Consider the following 12,632-nt stretch of genomic DNA (forward strand, 5'->3'; position numbering starts at 1 on the left):
AAAGTTTGAGACTGGAAAGGAGCTACTGAGTGTAACCCACAGTATCAGCTTTTTCCCTTCAGGATCTTCCATCAGTCCCACTGTTCAGTGTCTCACTAAAGCTCCTGTCCCTTTGTAACGAGTGGGATGGAGCAGCCTGAGGACAACGCACTTGTACGTCCAATGGGGAGGAACAGCTGACAAAATCTTACTCAGCAAGGGCTGAGCCATGGCAGTGACCTGTCATCCCTCCATGGCTTCAGCTCTGTATCAGGGGAGCTGATCTGACTGCAGCCCAGTCTGATGGAAATTCATAATGAATGACTTCACTACGGCCTGTGAGTAAGCATCTGACCTTAGTGATGGGGCAGTTGAGTCAGTGGTTAGCAAACCAGCCCTTGCAGTCTTACAAACACAAAGCTGCAGAAACAGAGAGCTCACAGAAGCTGGCAGACCATGCCTGGGTCCCATGCTTTGAAAACCAGCAGCAGTTTTCAGTGACTGATTCAACCTTCTGCCAAAGGCAGCTCTCAGAGGCAGGGCTGGAGCTGCACGGTGCTATGCCAATGCGCAGGGCTGCCTTTGTAAGCACACTCCCACAAGCTGGTACCTCCCTCTTGCCTCTCCCCATGGGCCAAAACTCCTTTTTGCAGGTATGTTTTCTATAGGAGAAACGACTACATATTATGCCCAGTTTTTCCCTTCAACCTACACAGCAGATGGGGGAAGCTGAAGAGGTCAGTGGACAGCAGCCTCCCTTCGTAAGAGAAACAGAGGAATTGCTTCTTCTATTCTTCAATCCAGGCATGAGTGGAAATAAATCTAGCAGCAATCACTGTGCCTTTCTGGAATACTTGGAGCAGCTGGAAGCACTGGGAACATCCCCATGTGTCTCCTGCTGCAGATGGTGCACACAGCTTTCTTGCAGGTGCAGTGCAATTCCTTGTCAGCAGTGTGAAGAAGCTGGTCCTGGATTTGAAATGTCTCCTGGAAGTGAAATACAAAGGATTGAAAATCGCAGACCATGCTTGGAAAACCAGGCATGCCAAAGGTGGATTAGTGAGAACGCTCATGCCCTTAACAAGCTGGATTAAAAATAATATGTCTCATCAGGAGGTTTGCTTCCATAGCAGGGGTGAAGCCAGCAGTGAAAACGTAAGGGAAGGAAAGCTCATAGGAGATGCATCCAGAAGAAACATGTTTGCCTGACTTTCAAACTGGGGGGAAAAACTGGCGTGGGATTCATTTTTTGCCTCTGATTCAGTATAATAACCGACTCCTGCAAAGCTATTTGCTATTATGACCATTTGTGCTAGCAGCTCTACCTCAGTACTTTTAAAAATCATTATCTGTTAAGACTTTTGCAAATATGCAGCGAGGCTGGCGATGCCTCATTAGAGCACTGAAAAAGAGTATCATAAATTTTATTGCCTCTGCATTACATGTTAATGCCATAATGACACAGATCCATTCGGAATGTATAAGTTTCCTTATCATTTCAGCAAAATCTCGTGTTTTTCTGGACAAGCTCTTGAGGAAGACACAGAAATGTAAACGCCATTAGAATTCAAGCACAGAAGTCAGACCAGCTTCATTTTTTCACTTAAGGAAGACGCTTGCTCTAACCATGCAGAGAATATATTTTAAAGTTTAACTGCAGTGAGATGTCAGGACAAAACACAATGCCAGCAGCACTTCCAGGCGATGCACTTATCTGTGATGCTTAACTGCCAGCCCACTATTTCTCTGATGGCACCTTAACTTTTAGTTGAGAGTCTCCATCCAAACACACTAAGGTCAGTGGAAAGATTCCATTGGCTTCCCTCAAACCTTTGTTCAGGACAGCTAGATTTTTGTTATGAGAGGATACGTTTGTTAGTGGCTTAGAAAAATGGGTTGTTATTAAATGGTGCTGAAACACAGAGGTTCACGCGATATAATTCTTTATTTTAGGGACAGGCCTACAGCCTATCTCCAAGAACATGCTGTTTGTTGCTTAAGCTTGTAAGGCTGTACTTACAAAAGTAGATGCATTAGTAAGAGTTTAATGCTGTGAATTTTTCAAAGTTAATAGTGTTGAAGAGACAAATCTCATCAATACTCATCACCTGTGCCTTATTCCACGTAAACCTGGACCTGGGCTCTAGATAAACGAACATAGGTAAATTATTAGCCTATAGAAATCCCCATGGGCTGGGATTTGTTCCCCACTGTAACCCTGTTGTTCCTCTCTGCAGGTCTTTGGTTGTGGTGAGGGATTTTTCAGGCAGTGTATTCTCCTTGGTGTGCATGTCAGTCACCTTCGTGTGTGACTGTGCATTTGTGTGCACATCCAGGGGTAAATAAATCGCCTTTCTACAGCTTCTCAGAGGCAGTTAATCTGTTTAGGATTGAGCCACCCATCCTATAAAATGGGAGAAGGTTGCATTAAATGGTAGGGATGCTGGAACATCCATGTGCTGGAGTTTCATGGCCACCCTGTCGTGGTGAGGGAGATATAGAGCAGGCACACTAAGATGACATTATCACTACAGAGACAGATTTGCCATTATCATTCCCAGTGATTTAATTCAGGGCTATGATATCACTCACTTTGAGTTAATGCAGAACTGCAGTCTGTATTTCAAAGTCTACATTTCCATATAGATATGGATAGATATACTTGCTCCCAAACTGTTCATAACCTATCCATTCTTTTTGGAGCCAGATTTCTAACCAGCACCATGGGAGGCAATCCTAACCCTGCAGGAGAAGGACGTTCCTACTTCAAGCTTCCCCCTTGAGCTGGGACAACATACATTGGGATGGAGGGAGTAGGTCTATATCCCTCACTTCTCACTGAGATGATGGATCCAAACTTCAGCTGCAGGTTGGTACCTGGCCGTCACACACCCAAATTCTGCACAGCTCCTTTCATCCTTGTGATCCCAGTGGAGAAATGTCTTAAAAAGAGAGAAGCAAAGCAAACGCATTTAGGAGTTGTCATTTTAAAGGCTGGGCAAAATCTAAAAAAAGAAAACCAAACAAGGAATCATAGGAAAATCTTACGAAAATGCAAGAGGCCCCTGAGTGTTTTGATCACTAAAGCTGCCTGGAGGTGTCACCAGACGTTTTTCTCATCATGCTGGAAAAACCCTTACCCTGGGATAGGTTTGCTCTGTTCTACTCCTGGAGGGTTGGTTTGGCCTTGCTGAAGCTGAGGGTGGAGCTGGGAATGAAACCTACTTTATGGTTGAACTGTGGCTTTGATCTCAACTACGGAGAGACTATCACCTCTCACCATAATTTGGGATCTGCCACAAATATTTCAACTTCAGCCTTTTTTCCCCCCCCTTTCCTTTTCAGTGCTTTAGGTATTTTCCTTCTCCGCTTGGACTCTCTCTCATAATTTTGGGAGCTTGACCTCTGAGCAATGTTGGCAGCTGTGTATGCCAGTGCTGACATCCCAACTGTGTACAGCTACGTACAGCTGCACAGCCCACAAACCTCTGCAGTCAGAAGGTCAAACCACCCCAGGAAAAATAAAAGGACGTTTAATTTGCCTACTCCCAACACCTTTCATTTATAACCTTAATGCTTTTAAGAACACAACTGGCTCCTTTCTCATTTGCCAGGACTGGCAATGCTGCCTCTCATCCCCACTGGGCAGTTCAGTGGGGACGAAGTCTTGGCTCAGGACACCAGTGCTGATCAGGCTCACAAGATGCATCAAGGCTGAGGAGTCAGCTCTGAATAATTCCTCTTTGGACCAGGAACTACGTGAAATCAGCAGTGTAAGCCTAATTCTTGCCCTGTCCTGGATTCTACACAGTTATGTGTACTTGGTAAGGGGTCAACCTGGCCCCAGGGAGCCTCAGAGGTAAAGTCAAGTATGTTCTTGCCATTGAACTACTGAAACACCAAGCCCTTGAAAGCAGCAAATGCATTATACAGAACCTACAGAACATAAGATTAAAATTGGGGAAGAACTGTTTCAATTTAGACTTGTAAGTTAATGTCTCGTCCTTAGCTACATAATTAAGGGATTTTTGGGGGGGCAGACTGATGTTTATTAAATCATAAGCATCACTCATGCAGTGCTTCCATTTCTTTAAAGCTATTCCGCCCAGAACAGGGGGTTACAGGACACCAGAGATACCAACAGCATGATACTGAAATGATTTCACTAGCACCCAGAGATGATGTTATAATTTTGATTACATCCCTCTTACAGCAGCACGTTTCAATGCCTATTTCTCTCATCCACTGCTGATTTTCAAACCCAGGTCTCCCTGAGAGACTTCTGCAATGCTTCCTGTGCTTTGCCTTGCAGCCTCAACGCACTGTGAGGATAAGAGGCTGCCACAGGTTAAACCATGGGAGTTAAGGCACTTGGCATGACTTGCATACACAATGATGGACAGATGGACGAAGCTGGGATTCTGATACTGCTGTGAGTTGATGTTCTCTGAACTTTATATCGGTGGGAACCGAGTAGCTCTGAATGTTTTGTAAATTGACCCTCTGGTTTGGAAAAGCCAAAGGCAAATTTAATGTGAGGTTAAGCAGAGAGGTCAAAATGATCTGGCTATAACGTGAAAGGGTGAAAAACAGCCTTGGCTTCTCAAGGTTTGTTCTCAGGCTGGGAATGATGAGGCTGGCTTGCTTCAGATCCCAGCTCTTTGGATCCATGCCAAGGAAGGCTCTTCTTTTTTAGGTTGGTGTAAGCAAGAGCAGCATCTGACCAAGGACAAGAGGCTCATCCACGCGAGGTCTTCAACAATATCAGGCAGAGCACTTATCACTTTTCATTAACATACAAAATGGAGCCAAAAAAGGCAGAGCACAGTTTGTTCCATTTCCACTCTAATGAGATGCGTTTCATTATTTTCCAGATCATTCACCCTTGGTTCAATTTAAGTTTATTTTGAGACAGGATAATCAGCCTTTTAACTAGAGAATCCCTGGTCTCCCACTGCTCACTTGCAGTCGTGCCTAATCAGGTAGAAGGAGCATTTCTGCTCTGTGTAAAGACAGGGCTGAAGCTGACTTTAAGCAAACCAGAGCAGGCTGCCATGATGTGTTCAGAGACGTAATAAGTGCTATACTGTGTGTCCCAGAAAGAGGCAAAGAACCCTTGGGTATGTAAATATGAAAGTGAAGAATGAACTCCATCTATATCCTCATTGCATTTTCTACGTTTAATTATTTTCAAATAAGGAGCTGCAGCACTACCAGAAGAACAAGGAGCTGCACCCAGCAGTTCCTGCATCAGGGTTTCAGCACTTGTTATCACCACCACGCTTTTTTTTGCTTCCTTTGTGTACCTGTACAGCACGGGGGGAAAGCACTCAAACCAGATCCAGGGAAAGAATATGAAATGGAACATGAATACTGGAATTAGTAATTTGTCCAAGACTGGAACATTAAAAAAAAAAATTTCTCTTAAGAAATCACCTTAAAGATGGGTAAAGAATAGACTCTATTTCACTGTACTTTACCAGAGAACATTTTGTGCCACGAACACAGGAGCTCTCCAGGTAGCTGAAGAAGCTTTTGATTTTGATCTTTGTTTCCCAGTCCTTATGAAGTGATAGAAATGGAGATGAGACAGAGATGATAGTTGTTGGCATTCTGCGCTGGTGCCTGAGAAGGGGAAAAAGCAAATTTTTTGCATGTTTAACTCTGCTCACTTCACTAGGGATGCTGCTGGCCTCGTAAGGCTATTGTCTTGGTACAACATGTTTTTGTACTTTTATGAATGGACTATTTATGTAGATTCTATGGAAGATGTTCATCTGCTGAAAAACAATGGAGAGAGATGAGGATCTCTTCCACAGGGTTACAGATGTGAAACTGGAGGGTCCCATGAGTACTTCAGAGATAAAGTCCATTGTCCTTAGATTCAAATAGAAGGAATGTTCAAGTTTTAAACAACAACAAAGCACAACTCCACTGTTTGTTGTCTTGAATAAACTTCTGTGTTTTCTTTCTGTAGGTGAGAAAGTGGCTTCAGTTTCTTTTTTTCCTGGGATCTAATCAAATAAGTAAATTCTTCAGGAATCTTCTCGCAGAGTCATGCATGAGCTTGGGTCACGTTGATCCCAGTGGGGCTGTAGCTTTGCAGCAGGAGGACCTTGGTTCTCACCACTGTAAGGAACAAGACTTCGTTTCCACCTATCTATATAAAAACAGGTTACTATGGCTTCTCAGTGGGTACGTTAGCAGCATGAATGTGTTTGTACACTCACCAGGAGATCTGTCATGAATTAAACTATGGCTGGTATTCTTCTCGTGTAAATTTCACATTTGTAAAGCAGTCATTTTTCTCTCGTCGTTTCCCTTTTTATTGTGTGTCATTTTTTTGTGCATTCTTGGGTGGTAAATAATGGTTGAATTTGTGACATAGGCATTGGTCAGGTTCCTAGAAGACAATTATGAACACCTTTTTTGATCTGCTGCACAGTGCAGTCCAAAGAAACTAAGTCATTATTTCTGTCTTCAGCTCATAAAACACACTTGAAGTATAGACTATCTCTCAGGGAGTTATTGTCTTGGTGCACTGAAATAAAGACCTCAAAAATTGACACTCCCACACATTTTTTCTTTCTCATAGACTTCAAACAATACAACTGTTGAGCCATCATCCCCTATGTTCAGTTTGCTCTACTTAAAGCACGGGTATTGGCCCAGGCAACAAATAACATCAGTGTAGATGTTACTGTACAAAAAAGGGTTGCATTTAAGATTAAAATACTGCTGCCTTATGTAGCATGATAAACAGACACTTTTACAGCTACCTAGCCTCTCTGCCTGAAACCCAGCTGTTAGAAGAGTGTCCTTGCACCACCTTTTCGCCTCGATGACATTTCTGGTTTCAATTGGGCTTGACTGAAAGACCTCACAGTAGGAGAAAATCTGGCAGTCTTATGCCATCGTCTGTGGTAAGAACAAGTGCCAAAACAGCTTTGCATCACTTTCTGCAGTGGGGCATGGGATAACGAGGAGAACAGAAATAAAAGGATTAAGGATTGTGGGAAGACATGATTTTCCATCATTGGGAAGTGCCATTTGTAACCAGCTTCCCCACCCAGATATAGGCTTTTGGCTCAGGGCAGGAGGATTGAGCACTCTCCTTCTGCTGGCAGGGGGAGGATGAAGAAGCAAACCCTGTCCCCTATCTTTCTTCCCCTCAAAAGAGGTAAAAACATCCGCACTACAGTCACTGAGGCTGAAAAAGATACCTTGTGGATATGGCTCTTCTCCAGCCACGTGTGGGCCTCCATCTACCTCATGCATGCTCCCAGGGCTGTGGGCTCCAATCATGCTGCCATCTCCTTGTGTTGGTCCCACTTCATTCTTCTGCCCATATGCAGAAAACAGTGTCTTCTCCCATTTTTTGGTCTTAGAGACCAAGCAAGCACTTAACCCTTCATTCAGCTGGCAGGGACCAAGGCAAAAGCACTGAGTTAGTCAAAGCCTGGAGCTTGTGTTCCCTTGCTTGGTTCCTTCTTATTGTCTATAATGATTCTGCATATCCTACATGCTGGAAAAAGCATAAATTCTCTCTAAGATTATTATTCTTGAACGCTGAGAGTAATAACAGGCCAAACAGTGCAATTCCTGGGCTGTGAACTACAGCCACAACCCAAGAGGTGCTGCAAGAACACTATTGCTTCTAATAAACTAATTCATCTTCTATCAGCTATGAGTATGGCATTATTTCTGGATTCCTTTTCATAACCATAGATGTTTAGCTGCCTGTTAAAATTCATGGGAACAGTTATTCTGGTGGATCTGGGAGAATTGCTTTAGCATCATTTTTTTCTCTCTGGGGACATTGTTCTGGTGGCTGTGACTGGAAGACATCTTTAACAACAACAATAAAAAAAAAGGAGCTAATGAGTCACCCTCAACTATGAAAAGGATTAAAATATTTTTAAACAGAAAAGTAGTTATTAATAAAGTAAAGGAAATGATAGGGAGTTATTGCACTTTGAGCAAATAGACCAACACGACTTCCGCCCACATAGAAACTTACTTTGATGATACTCTCCCTCCCTCTTAAATCTTATTTTTGTTCCTTCCTAGCTTTCTTTCAAAACCTGTTTCCAAAGTGTTTCAGGACAAAGCTGTGGCTAACCTAGCACCTAACTTAGAACTGAAAGTGCCAGCATCTCCATCCTTCCATGCTCATAGCCAAAGATTGTCTGCCCCAAGGAGCTCCCTTGGAATAAATAATGTTGTCACTGACACTTTCCATCGTTAAATCATTTCAGGAGGCATTTCACACACAACTGACTTATTTTTTTCCTAGCAAATATCATGACGCGCTGTATTTTTCTCCTGATAAGTTATGAATGCACTTTAACTGCTTGAAGTATTTTGGTTCCTTTCCAAAGAAATTCAAAGCAATCCATCAGAGTTAAGTCAGGTACTGCTAAAGTGCACACTCATGTAGCTTGAGTGCTTTCTGACAGAAAAGCATTTTTGCAGAAACTTTGCAACAGTGCTCTTTTTTTTCTCTCAACAGCGCTCCAAATCAAAATGTTAAACCTGTCCCCAGCTAATCTATAAGATTTCGTATAGCCTTGGCTCTCCACCTGTTTGGATCACATTTTTCTGGTGTGCTCTGCTTCCTTTGCCAGTAATAGGATCCTGCCACTGGAAACGAGCCCAAGCCTCAGGTTTAATTTTAGCCCATGATGTTCTGCTGTTGTGATGGTCACTGTGCAAATCAGAATTCCCCTCAGCTACCAGTTCATAGTTATTGTTACAAATCCTATGAAGAGCAAGAAGGAAAGGGAAAAACATCCTTCTTAATCTTGAAAACGTGTGCATGTAGTGCTGTACAAGGAAGATGCGATCCAGAAAGTTAGGAGTCACAAAATGGAGGTTTCAAAGGAAATCAAGTTCTTATTTTTTTTGGTCTTTAAATGGATGCCTCAAGAACACCTCAAGACCTTCATAAGAAAGCCACAAAATCACTCTCCACAGTATTGCTTTCTTTCTGATTTCAATTACGAGGATTTGGAGGCATAACATTTATTATTCCTATTTAATACCCCTTACGTCTATCCCTGCTTTTCTATTCCAACATTTGCGACCCAAGCTCACATTTCCTCCTTGGATTTCTTCTAAATAGTAAGATGTATCTTAGTTTGATTTTGGCTTTTTCCTCACTGCTGAGATTGTTTTATTTCTTAATTTGCTGTTACAGCAATGGTCTTCTGTATATTTCTTTCTTCTATTGGAAATTGTACATCTGCTCTTGGCATCTGTTCCACATCCTTTGTGAACATTATGTTTTCTTGCAGAGGCTAAATCCATTGTCTTTAAAGTATTGTCTTTGCTTTTGAAAGCACACAGACTCCTCTCCTGCCTTCTTACTCTTTGTATATTGGAAACATTTTCTATTGCTCATCATCTGGTGAAATCATATTTTATTCTATATCATTACTTTCCTTGTAATTTCTTTGGAATCATTAATTGCATTCATAAACCATTCCAACTCTTCTCTGCTATGTACCTCTTATTATGCGTCGTTACTTTCTGTACTTCATCCATATATATATATATTTCATTTTAATACTACTACTATGTTTAATAACATCTACAGTCTTTGGGCCTACTATAATTTGGCTCTGAAGACACCGCTTTTCCACGCCTTGTTATTTCTCTTTTTCTTCAACAGAATTTCACTGCATTGCCTTTACATCAGTGCAAACACCTTGCTATTGTCACATATACATTCCCACCAGCATGGAATAAAACACTTCAGCTGAAGAGTTGTCGCCTCCTTTGAAATATTTTGCTCTTGGTAGCTCCAAACTGAGCAGAGTCCCTCTCACACTTTGTAGCTTTCACCTTAGATTTTTGCGTAAAGGAAACTTTTTGCACCTCAGCAAAGTGCTTGACTAATGCCTTTAGTGCTCAGCCTTTGCGTATCTGTGAAGTCAAATTCTTTCTTCTTGAAGCATTAATACACACTGTTGGCCAGTAAGGTGAAAATGGACAAACACACACAGTCTGTCTCATAACAGATCTTTAAACAGACATTTTAAAGCTTCACTGAAGAATTACCAGCAGAGCCTTTACTCTCTGGAGACTGCCAAGGACTTGCAGAGCTCAACAACTGCAATACGGTGCAAAGGGAGTGCTGGCACGAAGCAGAACAAGCCTTTACTAAACCTTTGAGGGTTGTTGGATGCAGTGCTCCCCCACTGCAGCTCAACATGACCATACAAAGCTCAGGGCAGGGCAGGAGCTCCCGGTGATGGATGTGCAATGCTGAGCTGTTCTACCCTCAACACAACACCAGCCAGCAACATGGGGACTCAGACATCAGGAGGAGCACCAGCATATCTTGTGTCTCCTGCAAAGCCTCTGTCCTCAGAGAGTTTTACCCTCTCAAAATAAGTGGGAGTAAAATTTATTTTTCTTCCCACAAGTAACCCAGACGAGCCCTGAAGCAGGAGATCAGCAAGAGACATACATTAGCAACAAGCAGATGAGGCATTTATGAACAGTTCTGACACACACAGACTTTTCACAGGAAGAAGCATTAAATTCCAAGATTTCTCCTCCCCCATCACTTCTTTTGTCTATACACTTAACCAAACTCTGTCTAAACAGTTTCGATGCATCTGGGAGGCTGCCCCACTGTTTTCCTCTTGGAACGTGTAAAATCTCTCATACAGAACCCAGACTTGAAGTAATATTTGACTTGCACAGAAAAGACACCCAACAGTAAAAAAAAAATTAATTGGGAGAAGAGGCCAAATCCAGCACAAACCTTATGAACTTTATGAGCTAAATGAAAGCAGAACTTGGTTATCTTTTTTAAAATTTTCACACAAAGAATTCTGTGGCCATTAAGAAATGCTTTTTCCTTAGATCTCCCTGAAACTCAAGGACTCAGCCTACTTTACAAATTCACTCCGCAGGCTATTGTGTGAGACCAAAATCAGAAGGATGTAGCCATATGCAGATGCCTGTAGAGCTGTATGGATCCAAGTTTTCCTGATTTGTACCAAAAGTGATTCACTCGTTGCTTATTTTTTGGTAGATCATAATCCATATCCACCATTTGGGATATACTGAAAAACTGAAATGGCTTCAGAGAACTTGCGTTACAGAGAAACCTTTGCAAAACTGTCTCCCAGTGTTAGTTCCCCTGAATCTCATATTCCCTGTTGGGATAATGGAACAGATCCAGCTGAACGATCACACTGACACTAAAATGATTTGTTGTAATGTATGAAAAGAGTTGGAACTCCTCGTCTTACTGGAGTTTATGTCTGTTGGTGAAAAAGAAACAGCTCCTTTGGGGGAAAGGCAAGAAGAGGACTGTGCACGCCAGAAGGCTTATGTTGGGAAGTCAGCCATATGCTGGGAAATCATATATGCAAAAGGGTTTCCACTGATATTTTAAATGCAAAAATTGTAAGAAGAACGTTTAAACATTCATTTGGATAGCACAAATAATCAAAGAAAATCAAAGACAGTTTGTTGGCAGATGGAAGAAGACTGGAAAACTGACACTTTTGTAATGGCTGTCCTGTGCAGTAGTACAACACATCTGGTTGGATCCCTTCATAAAATGAACAATGTAATGCTTGTGAACTGAGCTGGCTCTAGATTCTATTCCTGAAACGTCTTCAAATAAAAGCTATCCTCTAGATGAGATTAATCCATTTGATTTCCTAAGGATAATGAAATCCACATCACAGGCCTGAAAGTTCAAATTATATTTTATAAGACACAGCAGAAAGTTGGATCATAATCTCCAGAAATCAGTAGAAAAAGTGTTTTCTGTTGCATAAAAGGCCATTCCAAGACCACTACTTAGATCATATCCCCTACTGAATTTTTTCACCTTTTACTTTGTGCAAATATAGGTATTTCACTCATTTACCATTTTAGACTTTCACACTAGAGTGAAACTTTATATATTCACAAACAAGTTTGAGATATATTTCTTCTACTGGTACATGCAGTAGAATTTGCTAAAATATTCTGATTAAAAATTGGTATTCAGAGCCTGGCTACCAAAATGAAAGTTGCTGTTTACAATATTCATGATGTTGTTAACTTGTTGAGACAGCTCCTAGTGAAAACTAATGATTAACTTCAGGACACGATAAAGAAGGCAAGAAGAAATTGCGTGCATAGAGAAATTATTGCAACAGCTTATGGAGGCCATGTGTTACCCATCCTAATTAACACATTCTGACACAAGAGGGAAGTCTCACAACTGCACAGAGGTTAGAGAAGCAGCCAAATGCTGCTGTCAGAGGTGTACAACAGAGGTTTCCAGGAGCTGGCTTTTCACTGCATCACCCAGAGCAGCACAATGCATGGGCAGGTGGCCCAGCTGCCCCATTAATAACTGGCATCTGCAGGCTGCAAAAGCCACCTATGATATGGAGAGATTTGTTGCTCTCTAGACATCCAAACAGCATAAAGGCCTTAATTATTATTATTATTATTATTTAGAAGAACTTCATAAGCATTCTACATTCAGTGAAACAAGATGTTATCAAAGCTATGTTGTGTTGCTGCTGATCATACAGTTGATCTGGTGCAAACATAGCCACCAGAAAAAATGCTAAATATACCTCTTTCCAGCTGCCCCCTTTCAGCTGTGTTCTTAAATTTTTCATTAACACAAA

At 41.8% G+C, this 12,632-nt stretch overlaps 1 long non-coding RNA gene across 1 annotated transcript; it reads left to right on the plus strand.

Annotated features, from left to right (window-relative positions):
* The first annotated feature begins 2,665 nt into the window (after positions 1–2,665).
* On the plus strand, positions 2,666–5,953 carry LOC128077548 (uncharacterized). The gene is made up of 3 exons (XR_008205048.1): positions 2,666–2,796; positions 3,594–3,838; positions 4,292–5,953. It is a non-coding gene; the product is annotated as an uncharacterized LOC128077548 (long non-coding RNA).
* Positions 5,954–12,632: the final 6,679 nt, after the last annotated feature.

Source organism: Tympanuchus pallidicinctus, unplaced genomic scaffold, assembly GCF_026119805.1.
Source record: "Tympanuchus pallidicinctus isolate F22 unplaced genomic scaffold, pur_lepc_1.0 scaffold16, whole genome shotgun sequence".
In the NCBI taxonomy this organism is placed as follows: domain Eukaryota; kingdom Metazoa; phylum Chordata; class Aves; order Galliformes; family Phasianidae; genus Tympanuchus; species Tympanuchus pallidicinctus.